A 24,737-nucleotide genomic window follows, 5' to 3' on the forward strand; every position below is an offset into this window, starting at 1 on the left:
AAAAAATAAGCAAACGTTTAATACGCACAGAAACCCAAATTAAAACAATTTAAGAGTTTTTCACACCAGGGGGCACGTGACAGGATTCCACGTGTCTGGCACACTGCTGTCAAGGCCTGACTCTCTGGCACCACCTCTCCCATGCTCTCCCTGCACTGAGGAGCCAGTAAGGAAGTTCTGCTCAGAGATCCCATTGCACACTCATCCCAACCAGCAATGTGACTAGACAGTGGTAATCATTGGCCGGTTTTGAGAATGAAGGGAGGTGCACACATTTTATATGCACAGAGAAGAAAACAGGAAGACTGAAATTCTTCATAGAATGCTACTTATAAGTCTCTAAATGCTCAGAACAAAATCAAAAGCCTAACAAAAGGGAAACACCTCAGCACACCATGGAATATATCAACAGACAAGCTTGGGAACTCCATCAACACACAAACACTTGTCCATTAAAAACATCCTGAAGCAGTACTACCAACAATAGCCCAAGTATGGAAAGAGCCCAATGTCCATCGATGGATGAATGGATAAAGCAGATGTGGTATATATATACAATGGAGTATTACTTGGGAATCAAAAAGAATGAAATCTTGCCATTTGCAACTATGTGGATGGAACTAGAGGGTATTATGCTAAGTGAAATTAGTCAGAGAAAGACAAAAATCATATGACTTCACTCATATGAGGGCTTTAAGAGACAAAACAGATGAACATAAAGGAAAGGAAACAAAAACAATATAAAAACAGGGAGGGGGACAAAACAAAAGACTCATAAATATGGAGAACAAACTGAGGGTTACTGGAAGGGTTGTGGGAGGGGGGATGGGCTAAATGGGTAAGGGGCACTAAGGAATCTACTCCTGAAATCGTTGCACTATATGCTAATTAATTTGGATGTAAATTTTAAACAATAAAAAATAAAATTTAAAAAACACCCTGAAATTATTGCAGTGATGACATCCCAATCAAGCATGTGTTACTTCTCTAAAGAAGACATCCGGATGGCTAACAGGCACATGAAAAGATGCTCAATGTCACTCATCAGGGAAATACAAACCAAAACCACACTCAGATATCACCTCACGCCAGTCAGAGTGGCCAAAATGAACAAATCAGGAGACTATAGATGCTGGAGAGGATGTGGAGAAACGGATACCCTCTTGCACTCTTGACGGGAATGCAAATTGGTGAAGCCACTCTGGAAAACAGTGTGGAGGTTCCTCAGAAAATTAAAAATAGACCTACCCTATGACCCAGCAATAGCACTGCTAGGAATTTACCCAAGGGATACAGGAGTACTGATGCATAGGGGCACTTGTACCCCAATGTTTATAGCAGCACTCTCAACAATAGCCAAATTATGGAAAGAGCCTACATGTCCATCAACTGATGAATGGATAAAGAAATTGTGGTTTATATACACAATGGAGTACTACGTGGCAATGAGAAAGAATGAAATATGGCCCTTTGTAGCAACGTGGATGGAACCAGAGAGTGTTATGCTAAGTGAAATAAGCCATACAGAGAAAGACAGATACCATATAGTTTCACTCTTATGTGGATCCTGAGAAACTTAACAGAAACCCATGGGGGAGGGGAAGGAAAAAAAAAAAAGGAGGTTAGAGTGGGAGAGAGCCAAAGCATAAGAGACTCTTAAAAACTGAGAACAAACTGAGGGTTGATGGGGGGTGGGAGGGAGGGGAGGGTGAGTGATGGGTATTGAGGAGGGCACCTTTTGGGATGAGCACTGGGTGTTGTATGGAAACCAATTTGACAATAAATTTCATATATTGAAAAAAAAAAAGCATGTGTTAGATTGCAGACACCAGTGATGGGGGGTTGGGGGTGGGGTGGGGAGGATTGCTGAAATTAGCAGAACAAAGCAGAAGTCTAGCACACATTCATGTTTCAACTCCGCAAAACATACACTGCATACAGAACCTGGAGAGTAATAAGGTCTTGGTTAATGCATGCATTTCCTTTAAGTACCTAATTTATTATTTTTTGAAGTGTGTGCACATTTTGCCATTATGATGTCTCTTTTTTTGAGACAATTGTTGCTATTTATTTTTATTTCGGTCAAGTGACCTTAAAGGTTGAGGGAAAAAAATAAAAATAAAAAAGGGCACTAGGAGATTTTCCTAACACTCTACTTCCAGGTGTGAAAGTCCTGGTGTCTACTCTTTGCACAGAGCCACTGGAAAGAGGTCTCTACTTCTGACCCCTCAGTAGGGTCCTCACTTTTGCTACATAATCTTTTGATAATAGAAAACTAGTATTTCTTGAGTTCACCACATAATGGGCACATTCCTAAGCACCTGGGAATTTTTAGCCTTGGGAGGGAGGCACCATTGTCATCCCCATATTAAAGGTGATGATATCTAGGCACAGAGAGGTGAAGTAATTTGTCCAAAGTCACAGAGCTGGTAACTGAACACACACTGAGGTCTAACTCCAGTTAGAACTACCAACCTTTACATTTTGCCTCATGCCTATTAATAATATCCAAACACACAAAATAATTTTAATATTTAAAAGAAAGTTTTTCCATGTCCAGAATATTTGGGGAAATGTCTCCTCCAGCTCTAAACCAAACCAGAAAGTCCTAATGTTATACAAAAATTTTATATTACTAAACCTAATTACAAGGAAAGAACATTAACTTGAATAGTCCCCCAAATTACAAAGCAATACTTCAACCAAACATTCCATGTCCCAATTCATTTTTATTCATCTGCTATGAAACAGTGAGACACCTTCTCTTCACCAGAACCAGGGTATAACCTTTGTTTCATGTTGGCTAAATAGAAAATAAGAGAGGGGTGCCTGAATGGCTCAGTCGGTTAAGTATCCAACTCTTGATTGCAGCTCAGGTCATGATCTCAGGGTTCGTGAGATTGAGCCCAGTGTCAGGCTCCACAATGAGTGTGGAGCCTGCTTAAGATTCTTCTCTCTCCATCCCTCCCGTGAATACGCATGTGCATTTCTCTTGCTTTCTCTCAAAATAAACAAACAAAAAAAGAGAATAAAATAACACAGCTGATAACATTTATTTCAAAAACCATAACAGTCCCCCCAACTCATTATTGTCCTAACTTTCACATCTGAAATTCCAGCATGCAATTAAGAGCTAAAGGCACATGTTGATCCTCTCTGTTCTTTACACATATTTAAAAGTCCACAGAATCTGACAGTGGATTGAATATTTTTGGTTTCTACTTCCAAGAAATCAGCCTGCTGTGAAGGTCAGTGTCAATATCAAGAACTCAGTGACCATAAAAGCAGATTCAGAATTGCTAAGAAACTCATCTTTAATAAAGATGAAACACAGCAGTCCAAGAAACCAGGTCATGGAGAAATCACCGTTATTTTGCTATTCCAGTTGCTTGAAGTTCATGCCAAACAAAATAAACTAAAATAAAATGTTATAATCCTGGGCTGATGCAACCAGCCAGCCTTGGGATGGAACCATTTCCAAGTCTGACACACATGGGGCTCAAGAGCTAATGAAACTTGATGCACTGACACAGAGGTTTCCAACACTGCAGGGACCAGTGGCCCCAGTGCAGAGAGGAGCTTGGGAGCACCAGGCCACTACAAGTTCTATGAAACGTGCCTGTGCCTGGTGGTCTCTGTGAGCACCAAGTGTAAAAATCAATCCCACCCTGTCTCCCCCCAGAACTGGACCCAGAACAGGAAAGAAATCCGGGAGCAAGTGCTAGGAGTCAAGAAGCAGGAGCCCAGCCACAAGCCTGGCCTTCACTGACACATGAGCTCAGGGTCATCTGCTTAACAGGAATCAGCTATTTGAATGATTCTAGTATAAAAGTCTTATCAAAAAGCTCTCTCATTTTAAGTCACAGAATTTTGGAGTTTTATGGTACTTTAAGTTGCCTTGTCTATTATCTTAGCAGACTTGGGAAAGCCATTCTCACTTAAAAAAAAAAAAAATGGGGAAAATAAGGCACAGACATTTGGAGCCCAAAGACACTTCAAGAAATGGGCAGCACTAAAACTAGTATCCATCCTGAGGTAAGACTAGGTAAGGGCCTCACATCAACCTATCTCACTCATGCAAAGGGAACAGTTCCCTATGCTCTTCCCACGGGGTCATTCCAGGACCATCACTGTCTCAAAATTATGTTTCTGCTCCCTGAAACAGGAAACAAAGGAAGAGCAGTTTAAAGTGGTAGAGGTGAAGACAGACATTCAGCCTGGAATGTGTTGAGTTTGAAATATCAATGAGGCGTGGAGGGGAAATGAGCAAAGGCACCTGGATGTCTGGCCTAGTGTGAAGCATGAGGGAATGGAAAGCTGTCACACGAAACCACTAGAAGGACTGTCTTCTTTTTCCCACCTCTTCAGACAATAAAGCCAGAGAAAATACCACAGTTCATCAAATCCAAGATGCCACTGATTCTAAGACCAATGACTAAAAAAGAAAAACTGCTATCCAATCTGACACAATGCTAAGACAGTGTTGACTTCAAAAGGCATCCCAAATTCAGAGACATTGTAACATGAAAAATTAAAGTGAGGTATTTAGATTGCAGTATATACAGGGTAGACATCTGTTTTTGTACCTTTCTATTCTGATATAATATCAACTTTATAGAAAAATAACAAGAACAGTACATACAATTCCCAAATACCCTTTATGCCTGGAGCTTCACCGATAAACTGTTTTCACTTTGCCCCATTTATCACACCCACTGTATCATTTGCTCTCTCCAACTCTGTCTCTCCTTCCTCAGATTATTTCATACTGCACTTACTAAACTGAAGGACATAGTGATAAGTACAATGATCAAATTCAGGAAACGTATCACATCACTAACATTTAAATTTTGTCTATTGTCCCAATAATGTCCTTTACAGCTCTCCTGCCCACTTCCTGACTCCAATCAAGTAGTGTACACAGGTGTCAGGTCCTTTTAGTCCTCTTTCAACTAGTATGGTTCCTCAGTCTTTATGTTTTTTTTTTTACCTTAAAATAACTAAAGACTATAGAAGTCAGTTATTTACTCTGTAGAACATCACACAAATGGAGTTTGTCTGATGTCTCCACACAGAGACTCAGGTTATGGCGGGAATACCCCCAGGGTGAGGTGGGCGAGGTAGCATCCTTCTCAGTACCTCTCATCAGGAGGCACACACTGTCTCTTTACAGGTTATCTTTAATTTTCATCACTTAGCTAGGACAGCATCCAAAGCAGGCCAGCTACCTTTTATAAGAAGTTGATTCATAATGCGGCGCCTGGGTGGCTCAGTTGGTTGAGTATCCAACTCTTGATTTCGGCTCAGGTCATGATCTCAGGGTTCCTGAGGTCATGTGCATGCTCTCGCTCTCCCTCTCTCCCAAAATAAATAAATAAACATTAAAAAAAAAAAAGAATTTGAATTATGAGAATTTTAATAAAATCTACATCAAAGTCTTTATGTGTACAAGTTGAAATAATAAAAATTCAAAAATAATTTAAAATGTGTCAAGAACTGCTTAATTTATTTATTTTTTTTAAATTTTTTTTTTTAATGTTTATTTATTTTTGAGACAGAGAGAGAGACAGAGCATGAACGGGGGAGGGTCAGAGAGAGGGAGACACAGAATCTGAAACAGGCTCCAGGCTCCTAGCTGTCAGCACAGAGCCCGACGCGGGTCTCAAACTCACGGACTGTGAGATCGTGACCTGAGCCGAAGTCGGCCGCTTAACCAACTGGGCCACCCAGGCGCCCCAAGAACTGCTTAATTTTAAAGCCACACTTTTGCTACAAAGCAGGACTGGCTAAAGTTGAATTAGGAAGGACCCCTGCAAACATCCTGTTTGAAGCAGTTTTCTGAGAAGTGCTACTGGCACTTCGGTTCTTATGAGCAGGCCACTAATGTAGATCGTGGAGTTTAGAAATTGGGCATCTATGTTTCTAGCCAAGTCAAGAGGCAAACTCACCATTACTTCCCTTCGTTTAGGTCCTTGGGGAGTGGTGACCGCACTGAAGTCTGACCACAAAAGCAGTCACCTGAACCCAAGGAGCTAACTGGCTGAGCTGCAGCTGGCCCTTAGGAATCAGCTTCCTTCAGGCAGAAGGTACTACCCTCCCTGTTATCACGGGGACAATGAGCTCTCAGTTTTATTCCCCATCCACATGGGGACATGCATACCCTGACTATGTCAGGAGGAGGCTCTTCTGTTCTGTAGTTTCTCCCCAGCCGAGGACCTGGTGGTGCTGCCTACTCTTGCCCACTTTTGTCCATGTTCATGAACACAGCCAGAAGCCTGGAGTCCACATGCACTGGCAGTCCTAACCCCTCCCTCCTCAGGCCACCTGTGTATAGCCAGGGCGGGTAAATACGTTCTGGATACCTTGAGCTCTCCCTGGGCTGTGGCAACCTGTTGTTAAAGTCTAACAGAGCAGACTACCCTTTTGATTTTTAAGTAATGTATAACTATTTACAAAATTCCTGTGCCCTTAAATTAAACTCTAAATCAGTGAATGCTTCATTATATTACTTCATGTTGGTTCTTGTGTTTATGGCTTTATGCCATCTGTGACCCTGAAGGAGACTCCACAGGCCCCTGGCACTCCTAGGAAGTTGCCTTGGCAGGACCACACGGTGGCTACACTCCCAATCCTAACATCAGACTCATCTTTTTAAATTTATTTCCATGAGCATGCACACACATGGTGCCCACCAATGCAAAGCACAACTCTTGCTTACAAATGGAATTTGACTTGCTAATTCCCTTACCTCCCCCTCACTTCACATATCTAGACAGATTGTGGAAGTCATCTGTGACCCTGAAGGAGACTCCACAGGCCCCTGGTGTGAACGGCACTCCTAGGAAGTTGCCCTGGCAGGACCACACGGTGGCTACACTCCCAATCCTAACATCAGACTCATCTTTTTAAATTTATTTCCATGAGCATGCACACACATGGTGCCCACCAATGCAAAGCACAACTCTTGCTTACAAATGGAATTTGACTTGCTAATTCCCTTACCTCCCCCTCACCTCACATATCTAGACAGACTGTGGAAGTCAGTTTTTTATCAGCACTGAAAACTCCTGACTTTCTTTTTCATGTACAGAAATGATCTCGCTGCTTAGGCAGTGACATATGGTGGAAATCTCACAGGCTAGAAGGCATGGAATCTGCAGAGAACCTGTCTAGATCCCTGTGCACCCTTCAATGCCATGTGATTCTGAACATAGCAGGTAGCAAGCCTCTGTCTTCTAGATGGGGACAAGAGCATGTCCCAGCTCAGCAGACTGCTGTGAGCACTACACGGAAGAATTTACCAAAAGCAGACAACAGAGCCTGGCACACAATAAGAGCTCAATTTAAAATCAAATCACCAAGAGACCAGTGATCCATTTCTGACATCAGCATTACCAATGCACAAGCCATGCAGAGGGCCCAGAGGACATACTCTACCTGTGCAGTGAGTTACACTAGCTCTCCAGTGATTAGGTACCCACAGAATGCCCTCCCACAGCTCCCATGCACCCTGCCTCCTTGGAGTAGCAACAGGGAAGTATGAGGCCTGTCACAGACCAAGGTGAGCCCCCTTACAGCTGATGACTGGTTCCATGGTCCAGAAGGCTACTGAATGTGTTACTCCTTATTCTTGAAGAGACACAGAAACCAACCTCCCTCTTCCTTCAGATGTAAAACAGCCACCACCAACATGTGTGAAAGAGGAGCAACCTAGGCCCCCAGTTGCTGATTCAGCCACTGGAACAACTCATCCTGAAGTCCTATACTTTCCTTCCAGGACTTCCCTACTTGTTTAAGCCAAGACTGAGTTGGGTTTTCTTTTCTTTTTCTTTCTTTCTTTTTTTTTTTTTTTTTTTTTAACTAATTTATTGTCAAGTTAGCTAACATACAGGGTATACAGTGTAATCTTGGCTTTGGGAGTAGATTCCCATGATTCATCACTTACAACACCCAGTGCTCATCCTCCCCTACCCTCCGATCAACCCTTGGTTTGTTCTCTGTATTTAAGGGTCTCTTATGATTTGCCTCCCTCTCTGTAACTTATTTTTCCTTCCCTTCCCCTATGGTCTTCTGTTAAGTTTCTCAAATTCCACATATGAGTGAAAACATGATATCTTTTTCTGACTGACTTATTTCACTTAGCATAATACCCTCCAGTTCCATCCACATGAGTTGGGTTTTCCATCACTGGTACCTAAAAACATCTCAATTGATACGCATCCACAAATGTAAAAGTTTTCACTTCAGTGAAAAAACTAGACATTATCAAGAGAGATTTTCCTTCAGATCTTTAACAATAACAATAAACAACCACTTTGAGAAGTTCCAATATCAAAATATTAACTTATTAAACAAAGAAGATCCCTAAATAAGATAACTGGGTTATAAGAGCCGCTGTCACATCATAAAAGGTTCTGCTACTTTCCTCTCATGAAATACAAAGCAAGTCAATGCACAAAAGCTGGTATATACCAGTGCCTCTCAAACTTGAGTGTATTAGAATTACCTGGAGGATGTTTATTTGAGAAACCAAAGATTCCAACTCAAGGGAGACTATGTACCCGTCTTTGAGAAACAAGAAGCCATTATCTCTTAAAGTTTAAGGAAGGGTTAAAGAGGGTTCAGAGAACCCAGTGTTCAGAGAAACAGATGAGTACAACTAGGCAGAAGCAGGTGCATGCTCTAACTTTCATCAAGATGTTAAAAACACAAAACGCCACCCAAAAGACTCCTGGGTTCACAAAAACAAACAAAATACAACATTTAGAATCCTTCAGTGGAGAAGTCTCACCAGGAGGCTCAAGGTTAACCCAAGGATGGGGAATGGAAAGCCTTCTGCTACTGCTGCCCTCCAAATAGCTCCAGGTAGAGTCTGACCCAAAGTTTTGGCCTCCTGCTTGTGATTAACCAAATATCTGGCCTTGAGCCTGAATTCTTAATTTGTACTTGAAGCCAAGGACTGAGCTAAGCCCAAATCTAAAGTTCAGTTACAGCCACTGCCACTCAACCTGTTACAGAATGACCATGGAATCAAGAGCAAAGTGGATGTGGCCTTAGTGTTGCCCTTCTAAGTCAGAGGGCACTGTTCCCCTTCTAGTCAGGAGCCACACAATTCCCCCTGACTACCCCTCTGAAACTTCTAGTTCAAAATGTGAGGCCAGGAAACTGTTTTTGCCTCCTTATTATAGACCTTTCTTGAGCCAGGGAGGGAGAGAGATACCTAGCAGCGACCTGTTCATAGTAAAATCCAAAGGTAAGTGTCCAAGGTAGAAAGAATATGGTTAGAGGGATCTCTCCTCTCACATGCCCAAATCTCAAATGCCACATGTTCCATCTTCCACCCCCACACACAAAATGACCCTCCACAACCAGCACTTAAAGTCACTCACCATAAAAGGGTGAATACTCTGAATACTTTGAATATTTAGTTAGAATTTTGCAACTCTACTATTACTCTTTTTCACCACCAAATGTTCATAAGGACTAAGGAGCAGAACAAAAGACACACTAACACTAAGGGATTTCAACATACTGTTGGCAAATGACTGTGTCAGTTAAGTCACCTCTGAGCAGCCCTGCAAATCACAATGTAAAGAGATAAATAGGACTTAAAGAAAAACGGTTTTCCAGCAAAGATTATATGAAGTCCACAACTTAAAAAATGTTGAAACCCTAACTTTTCCTTTGTGATATGTTCTTTTTCTAATATGATGGTGTTAAATGTTACATGAAGTTCAGGTTCTTCGGAGAAGGCTTGTTATTTTCTCATTCTGCAAAAATGATTATCCTCTATTTTTTATTGAATCTGAATTATAAATATATATATCTATATATATATAGATAGATACACACACACACACACACACACACACACACACACACACACATATGTAAGCACAGAAGACCCACTTCTATTTGCCAGTACAGGCTAGTTCAATCTGTAACAGTTTAAACCACCAACAGATGATATGTATGTAAGCCAAACAAAAGGCACAGCAAGCACAGTGATACACTGCTTCTTTGCCTTAGCATTTTTCTTTTAGGATACATACTCTTGCACACAGTTCATAAAACTGTGGGGCTGCTTAGCGTCTTCTTTAACAAATTTTAACTTAACTTTTTTTTTTTAATTTTCTGCTTTGAAAAGTATTTCGAAGTCCAATGTGGAAAACGTGGTAAAGGCCTTTAAGAAAAACTCATGGTCACCCATAATTCCTCCCACCTATTGACAGTGCTGGCGGTGAAACCTTGAGCAACACTTGACCCTCTCCAAGCCCTCCAGCTCCACAGTTCTTTCTTTGGACCCCATTCCCACCCCCCACTGTAGGACGGCTTGGCCTAAGTCTCCAGGGCATGATTTATGAGTGTGAAACACCAGAAGAGATTGGACAGACTCCTACTGAGATTTGTGACTGAGCCCACCAATGGGAGGAAAAGGACGATCCTGCCAAACAATTGGTAGGACACATAAAATTTCCAACAGACTTTATAGTCCCTGACAATGGCGTGTTTCAAACCGTTTTCCCAAGCGCAAACTCGCGATACAACAAAAGAAAGGTACACCCTAAAAACTTCCTATATAGAAGGATGCAATCTTATCTACAGGAGATCGTTCTGTGGAGAACGTGGCCTGCTCAGAGGAACCAGGCCTCGAGCTCTGCAGGTGATGGGAGAGGCTGAGGGACACAGCGGCGCTGTGGGCGTTCCAGGGGCCAGGGCACCCGGCAGCTGCGCGTCGGGGAAGGAAAAGTCAGCGCCGCAGTTGCGGCTGCGGCTTTCGCTACACCGTTTAACCTCGGCATCATCAGTGAGGGCCACTGCCCTCTCCCCGATGCCGGACTGCTCACCAGAAGGTTAGCGTCCACTTCAGCCGAGGGGCCAAATAGCTGCAAAACTCGTTCCGAGGACAACGCAAACTGCAGGAACGGAAACGACTGTAGAACCTAGTTTTCAAAGGTTTGGCGGAACAGCGGGATTCCCGCGGATACGTTCTTTTAAAGTGACCCCTGCACCAGCCCTCCAAAGTGACGGAAAAAGGAGGCTAGCATGTCAGACTTACCCAACCTGGGGCCCCTTACCCAGAGGGGAAGGGAGGACCCGGACCCCGCGAAGGAGCCGGTTCTGGGCGCTGAGGCGAGGGCGGAGGGGTACCGTAGGGTTCTCCCTACGACCTCGCCCCGCTCAGAGTCGCAGGGCCCCGGCCCCGCTAGTTCCCACAAGCCCGTTGCCTGGGGCGCAGCCCGCGAGACGCTGGCTTCTCTCCGCGGCCCCAACCAGGGTGCTCGCAGCCGGGCGGGCCGCACGAGCGGCGGAGGCGCGGGCCCCACAGCCCCGCCCCAGCCAAGCTCACCTGGGCAGTGGGTGCCTCTGGTCTCCCCCGCGCTTGGGACACAGTGGAGCGGGCCAAGGGCGCTGGCGCGCGCACTGCATGCACCCTGCGTCCTGCCAGCAGCTCTTTGTGTCTGGAGGCCCCGACGCCGTGTTCCCGCAGCCTCTAGGCACCGCCCCCTAGGCCTCCTAGCGCCGGGCGCGGCGGGCCCCATCCGAGCAGGCGGAGCGGGCGGGGGCTGGGTGGGGGCCGAATGGGCGGGGCGTGCGGGCGTCGGGGCGGGGCGAAGCGGGTGGGCGGGTTTGGGTGCGGCGAGTGGGGTTCCTCCACCGCCTCCAGGCGCAGCTCACCTTCAGCGAAGTGTTTGCTGTGGGGTTTGGCTGTTCGAAGTCCTTGCTCCAGCATCCTCTTCTGGGAACAACCCGAGGAGGCAGGCCAGGTAGTAGTTAATACTCCAAATTCGTAGTTGAGGAAACTGTAAGACATAAAACTAATGGTTCCTGTCTTTCCATCATATATCAAGTGAAATCTTTCTTGAGCATGTACTAGTAGTGCCAGGCGTAGTCCCATGGAGCAGTAACCATGTGGGGAGAATTGGGAAAAAAAAGTCCCTGCCCCTCATGGAGTTTACATGCCAGAATACAACTTAAAAGCTTAACTGAAATATACAAGAGATGATCTAAGGAGTGCAGGAAGTTGGCCAGGGAAGGTCAGAGAGACAGTGACATTTTAAGTGAAGGCCAGAAAGGAGTGAGGGAAACAGGCAGCAGTCCCAGGGAACAGCTGGCCAGGCCTTGAGTCTAGAGGATGAGTCTACAGGGTGAGTTTCTTTGTGGCTGGGAAGAGTGGTATGTGAGGAGTGTGGTGTGTGAGGCGAGAAAGAAGTGAGAGATAGGTGAGAGGTATAGGGCCTTGCTGCCCCTTGTAAGGACTTTGCTCCTACTCTGAGACTGTTTAGTAGAGGGAACTTGTGGTCTGACTTAAAATCACTCTGGTCACTGGGTTAGAGCAAGGGCAGGGGTGAGAGCAAAGGTTGAAGTAAGGAGACCATTAAGAAGTGATGGCAGTAATTAGGCTGAGAGTTGAGGGTGGCTTGGACCAGGGTGGAGGGGATGAGGAGTGGTCAGATACAGAATATGTGGTATTTGGGGTGGTCCAGCAGACAGAAAGTGCCTACAGATTGGAGGTGGGTTGTGAGAGAGAAAGGGTGACTCCAAGACTTTGGCCTATGCAACGACAGTTACTCATTTTATGCTGGGTTCTTTCTATGCACAACCTCGTTTTAATTCTCACAATGATCCCAGGACACAGTTAAAACATTGTCATTTTACAGAGTAGGGGAAATAAAGCTTAAGTGGTTAAATAGCATGCTGGGATCCATATAGCTTCCAGGTCCCAAAATCTGATCCCAGAACTTGCACATGCTCTGACCAGCAGGTGCTGCTGAGCTAAGACCTGGGGCTGCATCCCCCTTCTCCCTCCTCCCTGCAGTGCTCTCAATGTCCCAACTATCCTTCCAGTCATCACATCAACAGGATCGTCTTCATTTCTTATCTTTGTGGCTTCAGGGCACGAGCCAGCTGCCTTCTGGGCCCCTGACACAGCCATCCTACTTGTCCATTGGCTTCTCTATTCCTTCCCAATGCTCCCTTGTGGTCTTCCTTTCCTCATCCCTAAATATTTTCATTCGTAAGGTCCTAGACTTGGCTCCCTGCTCTCTCTGCCTAGTTTCTGGGTGCTTCCCCCTGTCCTCTCTTAAGTATGGTTGAATAGTAGTCCTTAGTATTTCTACCCTGCTCTCACTCTGGTCCTCACTCTCTTTCTCTCTTAAAACCCCAAACATCAAACTACCAACTGGATATTACACTTCCATATCCCACAAGCAGTTCAAATCCAACCAGTCAACAAGTCTCAAACTGAAATATTTATTTTTCTCCTGTGATATGTTTCTTCTTGTGGATTCCCCATGTTGGTGAAGGTCACAGCCCTTCCATCTCCTCACATTGTCTCAGTTGCAAGTCCTATAGATTTCTGTGTATCTCCTCTCTCTCTCTCTCTCCCTCTCTCTCTCTCTCTCTCTCTCTCTCTCTCTCACACACACACACACACACACATATACACACACACACAGTCAAATCCCAGCCACACCTTCTCCTTGGGTCAGGCCCTCCAGATACCTCCTGAGGATTGCTAAAGCCCTAAAGACCACTGTCTGCATTTTGTACTTGTCAACTCTGTACAGCAGCCAGATGTGCTTTGCAAAACGTATGCCTGTGTTGTCCCTTTTCTGCCTAAAGCCCTTCCAGGTCTTCTGCTGAAATTATTTAACAGATCCTTCCTTCTAGACCTAGCCCTGCCACTTTTCCAGCCCCCTGCCCCCACCCCTAGTCCATTCTCATCTAGTCTTCAGGTCAGCAGGGCCACCTAGTTCTCTGAAAATGAAACAGACCACAGGCTGTCTTTTTTCCAAAGCTTTGCAAACCCCCTGGTTACCTGTCAGTCAGCTTCAGCTCTCAACACAGAAACTCCTCCGACCATGTGTTTGCTTCCTTTCCTCTGTCATCCTAGGACACTCATATTCACTTCTATCCAATCTTGTATCACTCTTTACTTTGATAATCTCTACTGATGTTCTCTTCTGCTAATTTTTTAGCTCCTGTGAGCAAGGATTATCTTTTTTCTTTACCTCACCCCCATGCCTAGAATCCAGCAAACGTTGTTTGTGCTGGCTAAAGGATAGAGTGGGCTATGCTGGACCTGGACTGTCTCCCTCTTTGACCTTTGTTAATGATGCTTCTCCACACCTCAACTCCATCCTTTCACCCCTGATGCAGAAGGGGAAGTCTTACCAGCACAACAATATATCAAAATGATTAAATGAGCTGCACTGTGATCTAGCATGAGGAAGGTCTACACCTGTGTTTTGTAGGGACTTCACTTTTAAAGAATGTGAGGACCTGGGGCAACATGACTGATGGGGAAGAGGCAGGATAAAAGTGAGGCTCTAGGGGAACAAGGTAGGAAAAGGAGGGGGCACCAAGGATGAGTGAAAATTACAACTGCCTGCAAGTGGCAAACTCCACACAGAGTGAAAGGCAACCAGAGGAGACTGGTGAGTGGAGCTCGTGCCATGCTCTGGATTATGAGGTTTTCCAGACCTGCTCTGAGTGAGGCTGGAGGCCTTCTGATGTGCTGGGGACGCTCCTCAGCCAGCAGAGGGCACAGTGGCAGGCCATACCATGCAGAAGTGTTCTAGCTATAGGATACATAGCCAAGGTCCTGACAGATTCCAGTTTATGATACTAAGTTCCCAGGGGAGCCTGCTGGGAAGATAATTATCTTTAATCAGAGTGACCATGTGCCCAGGTAAATATTCTTTAACCCTAAGGAGAAAAAAAGTGAATAACTGGGGTCAACTAGCAATCTTCACCACAATTGTATAAAAATATTCAGGTATCCTATTTTAAGCCTCACAGCCATTAAAATTATTTTCCTTAGATTGTTTAAAGAAGGCTGTTAAGCATGCCCCTCTCCTTCTTTTGTCTACTGTCCTGGACCAACTGCACAGCTCCAACCACCTGTAGTGCTGAGTCTTCTTCTCTAAATGTGGTAACCGTCACCACCCACTTTCTAAGCATAAGAAATAGTCTACACACATCAGAAGATCTATTAAGTGAGAGAAAAATGGGAGGACCCAACCCAGGGTTGGGTGACTGGGGTCAGATAAGACAAGTAACAAAGATAGAGCAGAAAATGGTGGGTTCACGATGACGGCTCTAAACTCAGCTAGAAAAAACAGGCAGGAAGTGACCTGATATTTTAGCTGGGAAAGTGGCTAAAGGAGCAGATATGGCTGGAATATAAGAAGAAGTTACAAACTACTTGGAGTTAGAGGCAAAGAGAAATGAAAACCAGAAGTCTCTCCAAAGTATCTTGCTTAAGTGGAAGGTGAAATTGCATTGTTGCCAATACCTCAGTGAGACATTAAGTGCTTTCTCCTCACCATGACTTACTAAGGAAACAATTGAAATTGTCTTATAAACTGAGTATTGTGTAAAATTAACCAGAGATGGGGCTCAGAGGTAACTTCCAGTACTCTCATTTAGAAGCATATCATCTTGTCCATAGTCTGTGTTTAAAAGAAAAACAAACAGCAATAGGTCAGTAACTGAAGCTGGAAAAATCCTATTGCATAGTTTGTCTTATCCTATAATCTCTCGTCATGTCTAGTCACTTTGTCTCCAGAGCATGCTTGACACCTTGAGAGACTAAGGATGCAAGAGAAAGAAGAAACATTACTGATTCAAGACACAGGGGGACCAATGTGACCACCTTGAGACATGAGAGAGAAAATCCATGGCTCCAGAGTTCCGAAGACTACTCATAACATGTGTCTTATCATGTGAAACCTACAGCCCCTGCCTTCCAAATTTTTCTCTTTTCATGTCTCTTCTATGTTATGATAGAATGACCTTAATCTTTCCCCAAACCTGCTTTAACATGTATTCCTTTCCTCAAGGCCTTTGATGATTCCATCTTCACTAGGTGGTGGAACCCAGATTCACTGACCCACATCCAAAATCCTTCACTGACATCCTAGTTCACCTTTCCAACTTCTCCTATCACTTGCCCCATGAACCCCTGGCTCCAACAAAGCCATGTATGAGCTGCCTCTTAAGAGTGCTCTTTGCACTCTTGCCTTTATGTTTTTGACATACCTCCCCTCCTTTCTATCTACTCAAGTCTATCTATTCATCAAGGTTGTGCTCAAAACTGGCCACTTCTGAGAAGACCCCCACAGTGCCCACTGTCTATCCCACCCATTGAGTAAACAGTCCTATTCTGTTTTGTGCCATTCATTCTCATGTCCTGATCTGTTCTTTAAGTCTTGTGTCACAATCTGAAGTTCCTCTGGTAGGTCCTTCTTGTTTGAGTCCTAACTAGATTGAAAGCTCCCACAATCAGACATGATTTTTATGCATTTATATCCCCCATAACAGAGAGATGGGATGGGAAGGGATGTTGTAGAAAGCCTGGTAAATGTAAGGGTTCATTATTTTATTGAATTCTAGTGTCGATTTTATGTTTCTGATGATTGTTTCAATTAATGTGGAGTGGAAATGCATAGTTTTTGTCTGTGATATAGACATCCTAATTTTTCTTAAATAGCCTATCATGAGATTGTCATCTGTGAACTCTAGTGTGGTATAGGGAGTTGAGAAATGTCAGCACACCCTCAGATGGCTGGGCTTTGACAGATGGCCACAGAATACTGCATTTGTTTTATGGTGTTGTTAGTTTACATTCATTTTACATGGTTATTTCAATTAACAATGACAACAATAGCATCACATGATTTAACAGAGAACTTTATTTTATAATGTACTTTTATCCTTAATGGAAAATTTTGCCACTTTCAGGTTCTTAGAACATTCCCTGGGAGTCATGGCTAAGTGCTGACCTCAGTACATTTAGAAAATACTTTCACTTGTGGATGTTGTTGCTTCATTACCCTTTGATAACTGTTGACAATCCACATACACCCAGTTTAACTCAGTCTGAATATATCTGACCCTTTCAGTAAATTCTACTTTTCTTCTTTTAGTAAGAATTTATTATTTGAGGATAATTTTAAATTTATAGGATAGTTGCAAAGATAATACAGATTTCCCGTATACCTCTCACCCATTTCCCTTAATGTTAAGATCTCACACAACCATGGTTCAAAGATTGGAATCAGGTGATTAGCTGCTGACACTACTGTTAGCTAAATTCCACACTTCACTTGGACTTCAGGAGTATTTCCACTGTTGTCCTTTTTCTCTTCCAAGATCCCAATCAGAATCTCAAATGGCATTTAGTCATCAGGTCTCCTCGGTCTCTTCCAGTCTGTGACAGTTTCTCAGACTTTCCCTGTTTTTCATGACCCTGACAGTTGTGAGGAGCACTGATCAGATATTTCATAGAATGTCCCTCAGCTTGATGTTTTCTAATGATTTTGACTGGTGTTATTGGTCTTGGAAAAAAATACACAGAGGTGAAATGCACTTCTCTTAGATCATATCAAGGGATACCTGACATTCCCTGAACATTATTGGTGATGTTAATCTTGATTATTTGGTTCAGATGGTGTCTGCCAGATCTCTCCAGAGTTAAAATTTTCTCTTTCCATACTCTGATCTTTGGAAGAAAGTTACTAAATTTGGTCTACACTTACGAAGGAGAGGATTAAGTTCTACCTCCTAGAGAGGGGAGGATCTACATGTGTTATTTCTTTATTCATTCATTTATTTATATCAGTGTGGACTCATGTATATTTATTTTATACTCTCAGTTATAATCTAGTGGTGCTTATTTATTTTGTTGTTCAAATTTTCCCAGCTTTGGCCATTGGAGCTCTTTCAGATTGGCTTCTGTGTCTCTTTCACATGCCTTAGATGTTCCAGGCTCAGCTAATACTTTCTCTGCCTCAGCCCTAGTATCAGTCATGTTTCCAAGGAGCCCTGGGTCGTTTCACTAGAGAATGGTATTTAGAAACCAAGATCTGGATGAAAGTGTGCTTGTTGCTACTGGGGATGTCACTGCTTCTTGGCACCCATAGTATAGCTTTAGGAAATGTATATAAATATACTGACCCATGTATAAACACATAATTACAAAATCTCTCTCTATATATCATCTATCATCTATATATCTATCTCTGTCTACATATTAAATTGATCATGAGTCTGTACTGATGTCTCCAGCTTAAATCCAACACCACAAGCTTCATACTAGCATTTTACCCTGCTTCTTTGTAACTTCTTTCTTTGATGGTAAGAAATATGGCTCCTATTATCTACTACTTATTTACTTATTTGGTCACCTCTATTATAGATGTAAATTACTTTCAGAATTATTAACCCATACACTTGTGAGAAACAATTTACAAGATAGAATATGGTGTTTACGTACAGTTCTTTGGACTTACAGTTTCCAGTCAAAATACTAGTTTTCAAAGTTACTTGGGCCACCTTTTTTTTTTCCTTATCCCCTTCAGTGAGGTTATATCACACATTTGCAATACAGTTAGATTCATCTGTTACAGTCTGCTTTTCATGTTGGTTCCTCCACATCCTAGTTAATTTCTCTTTTTTAAGTTTATATTTTATTAATTTTGAGAGAAAGAGAGAGTGCACAGGAGGGGTGGAGAGAGAGGGAGAAGGAGAGAATCCCAAGCAGGCTCTGCATCATCAGCAGGGAGCCTGATGTGGGGCTCAAACTCACAAATCATGAGATCATGAGCTGAGCCAAAATCAAGAGTAGAACACTTAACAAACTGAGCCACCTGCTCAGGCACTCCGCTAGTTGATTATTTTTTAATTTGCATACAGTAAAACTCATGCTTTACAAAATTAACAAATGTATCTTATATATCTACCACTCCAGTACCATACATAACAGTTACATCACCCTAAAAGTTCCTCCATGTGGCCTCTTGGCAGTTGACTGCTCCCCTCTTCCCCAATCTTTGGCAACTATTGATCTGTTTTCTATCCCTACAGTTTTTCTTTTACCAAAATATCATATGAATGAAATCATATAACATGTAAGCTTTGGGGTTGGCTTCTGCAAAATGAGTCTAAGATTCATCATCCATGTTGTTGCAGATATCAGTAGTTCATTCCTTTTAATTGTTAAATAGTATTCCATTGAATGAATTTTCCAGTTTATTTATCCATTTACCTGTTAAAGGACACCTTGGTTACTTCCAGTTTTTGGTGATTATGGATAGAGCCACTATAAACATTTCCATACAAATTTGTTGTTGTTATTGTTGTTGTTGTTTGAGCATAAGTTTTCTATTTACTTTGATAGATAACTATGAGTGGGGTTGCTGGGTTGTATGGTAAGTCTCTGTTTAACTGTATACAGTGTTGCCAAACTACTTTCTAAAATGGCTATTCCATTTTTCATTCCCCACCAGCAATAAATATGTTTCTGTTCCTCTGCATCCCTGTCAACAGTTGGTGCTGTTTATTTTATTTTAGCCATTATAATAGTGTCTATTTTCTTTTTGAGGGCAGACTGGTTTTGGTAAAAATATTAGGTGTCATTAAATTCAGCTAGCTAAGAGAAGTCAAATGAGGGTTTTTATAGTGTTAAATTAATTAAACCAGGAGGCCATTAGATTGAAGTGTTTCTCATGCCCTAACAGTCTACATGAACAATCCAAAACCTAAGCCTATAAATGCCTCAAGTTTAAGAAACCAAAATGTAAGGACAACTATGGTAGGGTACCTTCCCTAAGGAGAGAGGAAAAAAAAAAAAGGGAGAGAAAACTCTCTCCCTGGCTATGTGCCTATGTGACAACATCCCTCATGACCTTGTAAACTGAGACTACTTAATCAGACTGCATGTTTATGTGTGTTACCATATATGGGAGACAAAGAAATAGAAAAATATATTTAAAAAACTATGTCATGTGACATTTGGGTGCTCAGTCTTTGGGTACAAACCCAGCTGAGCAGTGCAACTAGGAATAAAGTTGCTTCTGAAAGAAAAGCCTTGGTGTCACAACTCTCTGTGTGAGAATCCTGCTACATTACTTGAAAGCTTTCCTCTGGGATTCAGAGATGGTGCGTTTCCACCTCCTTTGCCACCAGGGATGTAAACCTTGGGGTGCCAGGAGAGGCAGCCTTGCCTGGCTCCAGCAGACCACTTAATCCACAGGAGACTAGCCCTCCCGGCCTGCCAGGGCAAGGACCCCCTGGGTGCCAACGGAACCGTGAGGCCCAGGAACCAGCTCAGGGAGCACCCGTCAGACTGGTAAGAAGCTGGATTCATTTTGGCAGACCTGCCCCCAAGAGGCAGAAGGGGAGCCTAATCACCTCCCAGAATTGCACTAGTAATTCCACAAGGGACAAGGAATGAAGCTGCAACTCTAAGGCATTGGGTGCTGGGTGCTGGGCGGCAGGTTGGAGTCACCATGTGACTGTGTTTGGGGACTTGTCTCTCCTTAATTCCCTGGGTCAATGGCTATGATAATTAGTGCCCACTGTCTCTGGTTATTCTACCTGAGAACAGGGACTTTAAGGAATATTTCCAAGCAGCTGCTGAAACTCCTTTGTTTCAGGGAAATTTCCCTGTTTTCTCCAGACTGACATGGACTGCCTAATTCCACTAGTGGAAAACAAAACAAAACAAAACAAAACAAAAACCTGGAGTCTGCTCCTCTGTCTGAGCTGACAAGATTTCAAACTGGGAATTCTCTTTCTCTGTCTTCTGTTGGCACCTCTCCTTTTCTGCCTTCCCTCTCCCCCTCTTTTTCTGCACCACCTGGGGTGCAGCCTGCATAATGCATCAGGCACCATCAGCTCCTCCTCCCACCCTAGATTTAGAGGAAGAAGAAACCATTTCAGATTTTCCCCCTAACATTCCAGGTAAAATTAACCATGAGGAACAAATTGTCTTAGTGGACCCAAGTAAAACATATTCAGTGTTTAAGCTAATTTAAGTTTGTTGGTTTGAGATAAGACGTTTATCAACATTAAAAAAACAAAAACAAAAACAAACTTTTATTCTACCTAGATTTGCTGAAGGTCAAATAAGCTCATGTTATCTCTGTTCCAATGTTAACAAAAGGATGAAATTAAAGTGATGGTTAATTTTGTCTGTCTCAAAGTTTTCATGGGTAATTGTTAAGATAGCTTTCAAAGTCTTTGGTAACCTAAAACATTAAAGTTTTGCTTGCATGATAAATTGAGATTGAATTCATTGGATATCTAACAAGAGGCTAAAGCACTAATTACTAGATGTAGATTTTGTTATGCCCAGAATTCATGATCCCCAAAGGCCACCAGGGAGCCGAGTCCGATGCAAAAGCAAAAGAGCCTTTATTCAAGCTAGCTCGAGCTCAATCCCCTACCTGCACCGACGACGCAGCGGTGAGACACCGGGGAGGGAGAGCGAGTTTCAAAAGGACAAAGGTTTTATTGGGGCCTAGGGGCAGTTGGTGAGGTAATGACTATGGCCTCAGCCGATTGGCTGGGGAAGGGTCCGAGTCCTGTTAGGCAGGTGAGGGGGGGGTTACTCAAAGGGAGAAGGTGTGGTCAAGATGAAGGACACAGAACAAGATGGAGTCGGCCTGCGTAGGCCCGCCCTTTCATTCCCCCCTTGTCATGTAGCTTAGGGACCCAATCATGGGACCGGCTGCATTTATGGTGACAAGGGGAACAGAGTTTGGAGGTTTACGCAAAGTTCTGGGAAGCAAGTGTCCCTGGGGTGGCTCTGGGAGGTCTGATTAAGTATTGTCCCTGAGCTAGTGTCTATGATCTGCCAGGTGATGTTTTGGGGGGCGTGGGGACTCCCGGCAGCATGAGCAATGACAAGCAGAATTAACAGAGTTACCAATATTAGGTGGGTCGAATGCACTGTAGCTTGAGCTTGAGCGGGTTGTGTTGGTCCCGACTGATGGCCCATCGCATGACGAAGTCCTTCCGGATCGAGGAGGGGTCCGCTGGCCGAACGTGGGTGTGATGGACCCAGGTCGCAATGCCGTCTACCTTGAGAGAGGTGGGGGTTGTCAACACCACGATGTAGGGTCCCTTCCAGTGCGGCTCGAGAGTCTCTCAGTGGTGCCTCTTGACGTAGACCCAGTCTCCCAGCCTGTACTGATGAGGTGTCGGGATCAGGCCAGCCTCGTAGATGGCATGGAGGTGCGGCCGAATGTCCTCGTGCACCCTCTGGAGCCCTGTCAAGGAAAGAAAAAGTTCTTGATCTTTAAACTCAGCAATAAGTTCAGCTCGAAGGCTGGGAATAACAGGGGGTGGCCTGCCAAACATGATCTCGTAGGGAGTAAAACCCAGAGTGTAAGGAGTGTTTCTAACCCGGTAAAGGGCGTATGGTAGGAGAGTCACCCAGTCCCTGCCAGTCTCCATGGTTAATTTGGTAAGGGTCTTTTTTAGGGTTCTATTCATTCTTTCTACCTGTCCTGAGCTCTGGGGCCTATAAGCACAATGTAATTTCCAGTTTGCCCCCACCGCCTTGGCTACTGCCTGTGTTACCTGCGAGATAAAAGCTGGTCCATTGTCTGATCCTACCATGGCAGGAAAACCATACCTGGGTAAGATGTCTTCTAGTAGCTTCTTAGCCACCGTCTGAGCTGTTTCATGCTTGGTTGGGTATGCCTCCACCCAGCCAGAGAAGGTGTCTGTAAATACTAAAAGATATTTATAACCATACTTTCCTGGTTTGACTTCAGTGAAGTCGACTTCCCATTGGGCTCCCGGTCTGGTGTCTGAGCCTGGTTCCTTTTTTATTTGATGTGGCCCTCGCATTGGTGAGTTGGCAGGTCTTGCAGGCAGATACAACTTGCTCTATTTTGGTGTCCTGTTGGTGAATCTTGATTCCGGCATGTCGGATTAAGTCTTTTAATTTTTGGGCCCCCATGTGAGTAGACCAATGCATGTGCTCTAATATTGAGACTCCGAGCCGGTCTGGCAGCACGAGCTCCTTGTTAGGTGTATACCACCATCCCTTTATCTCCTGGGCCATGGGGAGTTTCTTGATCCGCTGTAACTCCTCCTGGGAGTATTTGGGCTGGTCTGGTAAAACTGGGTCTCCCGGGTCCGGTAGTTGTATGGTCATGGTGGAGACTGGAGTAAGGGCTACTGCCTTGGCTGCCTGGTCAGCCTTTCGATTACCTCTAGCTACTGGGTTATCAGCTTTTTGGTGCCCTTGGCAGTGGATAATGGCTAGCTTGGCAGGAAGCCATAAGGCCGTAAGCAGGTTAAGTATCTCCTGCTTATTTTTCATAGTCCGTCCTTCTGCCGTCAGTAACCCCCTCTCCTGATAAATTGCCCCATGAATATGAGCTGTGGCAAATGCATAACAGCTATCTGTGTAGATGTTAAGCCGTTTTCCAGCTCCCAGCATCAGCGCCTTGGTGAGGGCTATGAGCTCTGCTCGCTGGGCTGACGTTCCGGAGGGTAGAGCCTCCACCCATACGGTGTCCGTTTCGGTGACCACCGCTGCACCCGCATACCTGTGTCCGTCTCACACAAAGCTGCTGCCATTGGTGAACCAAGTAGCCTCAGCATCAGGGAGGGGCCGGTCGGTCAGGTCCGTCCGGAATCCATGTACTTGTTCCAGGATTCCCGCACAGTCATGTACTGGAGCACCTAGGTCAGGGTCGGGCAGCAGGGTTGCAGGATTGAGGGCTGCACTGGGGTGGAACCGCACTCATGGAGGGTTGAGTAGGAGGCTCTGGTAATGAGTCATACGTGTTGCTCATCCATCTATCAGGAGGCTGTTTCAGGACCCCTTCAATGGCATGTGGGGTCGTGATCCAGATCTCCTGTCCTAGGGTCAGTTTGTCTGCATCCTTAACTAGGAGTGCTGTCGCCGCAATAATTCTTAGGCATGGTGGCCAGCCAGCAGCCACTGGGTCTAGTTTCTTAGACAGGTAAGCCACTGGGCAGTTCCAGGGGCCTAAGGCTTGAGTTAGAACCCCTTTTGTTATTCCCTTATGTTCGTCTACAAAGAGGTGGAAGGGCTTCGTAATGTCTGGTAGTCCCAGGGCTGGGGCACTTAGGAGGGCCTTTTTTAACTGATTAAAGGCAGTTTCTTCTTTTTCAGCCCATTTAAATGTTTTCCCCTCTTTGGTAGCTTCATATAGGGGCCTGGTGATCTCAGCAAAACCTGGAACCCAGAGACAGCAGTAGCTGGCTGATCCTAGGAATTCCCTCACTTCTATTCGGGAGGTGGGAGTAGGGATCTTTAGGACAGTTTCTTTTCTGGCATCTGATAACCGCTGCTGTCCGCCCTCCAGGATATATCCCAGGTAACTTACCCTCTCCCTGCATATCTGAGCCTTCTTCGCGGATGCCCGGTACCCTAAGGCCCCCAGGGTAGCCAGCAGGTCCTGGGTCCCTCGCTCACAGTCTTTGGCCATGTCGGCAGCAATCAGGATGTCATCTACGTACTGTAGAAGGGTGAGGCCAGGGTGCTCCCTTCTGTACTCACCCAGGTCCTCGTGTAGTGCCTTGTCGAAGATGGTGGGTGAATTTTTGAATCCTTGAGGTAGCCGTGTCCAGGTGAGTTGCCCACTGTAGCCCTCCTCTGGATCATGCCACTCGAAGGCGAACAAGGGTTGGCTCTGGGGTGCCAGCGGCAGACTGAAGAAGGCATCCTTTAAATCTAGTACAGTATATCAGACCCTGGAGGGCGCCAAGGATCTCAAGAGAGTATATGGGTTGGGAACAGTTGGGTGTATGTCCGCGACCCTCTTATTTACTTCCCGGAGGTCTTGTACCGGTCGGTAGTCATTTGTGTGAGGTTTTTTGACCGGCAGTAGGGGGGTGTTCCAGGCAGGCTGGCAAGGAACTAGTACCCCTAGGCTTCGTAGTCTCCGGATGTGTGGCTGGAT

At 44.5% G+C, this 24,737-nt stretch overlaps 1 protein-coding gene across 7 annotated transcripts in view; it reads right to left on the minus strand.

The window, feature by feature from the left end:
• The window catches only part of NINL (ninein like), a 193,973-nt gene that overhangs the window by 156,936 nt on the left and 12,300 nt on the right, over window positions 1-24,737 (minus strand). For 5 of the 7 annotated variants that reach the window (XM_053890482.1, XM_053890484.1, XM_019437193.2 and 2 more), the window contains exon 1: window positions 11,351-11,534. The exons of 1 other annotated variant lie outside the window; for it this stretch is intronic. The gene's annotated coding sequence lies outside the window, so the exon portion shown is untranslated. Of the gene's footprint in view, window positions 1-11,350; window positions 11,535-24,737 lie in introns of those variants that run through there. One more of the 7 variants, XM_019437194.2, reaches the window with a different exon arrangement.

The sequence above is a fragment of the Panthera pardus genome, unplaced genomic scaffold, assembly GCF_024362965.1.
Source record: "Panthera pardus isolate Hobbes unplaced genomic scaffold, ASM2436296v1 HiC_scaffold_25, whole genome shotgun sequence".
Classification (NCBI taxonomy): Eukaryota; Metazoa; Chordata; class Mammalia; order Carnivora; family Felidae; genus Panthera; species Panthera pardus.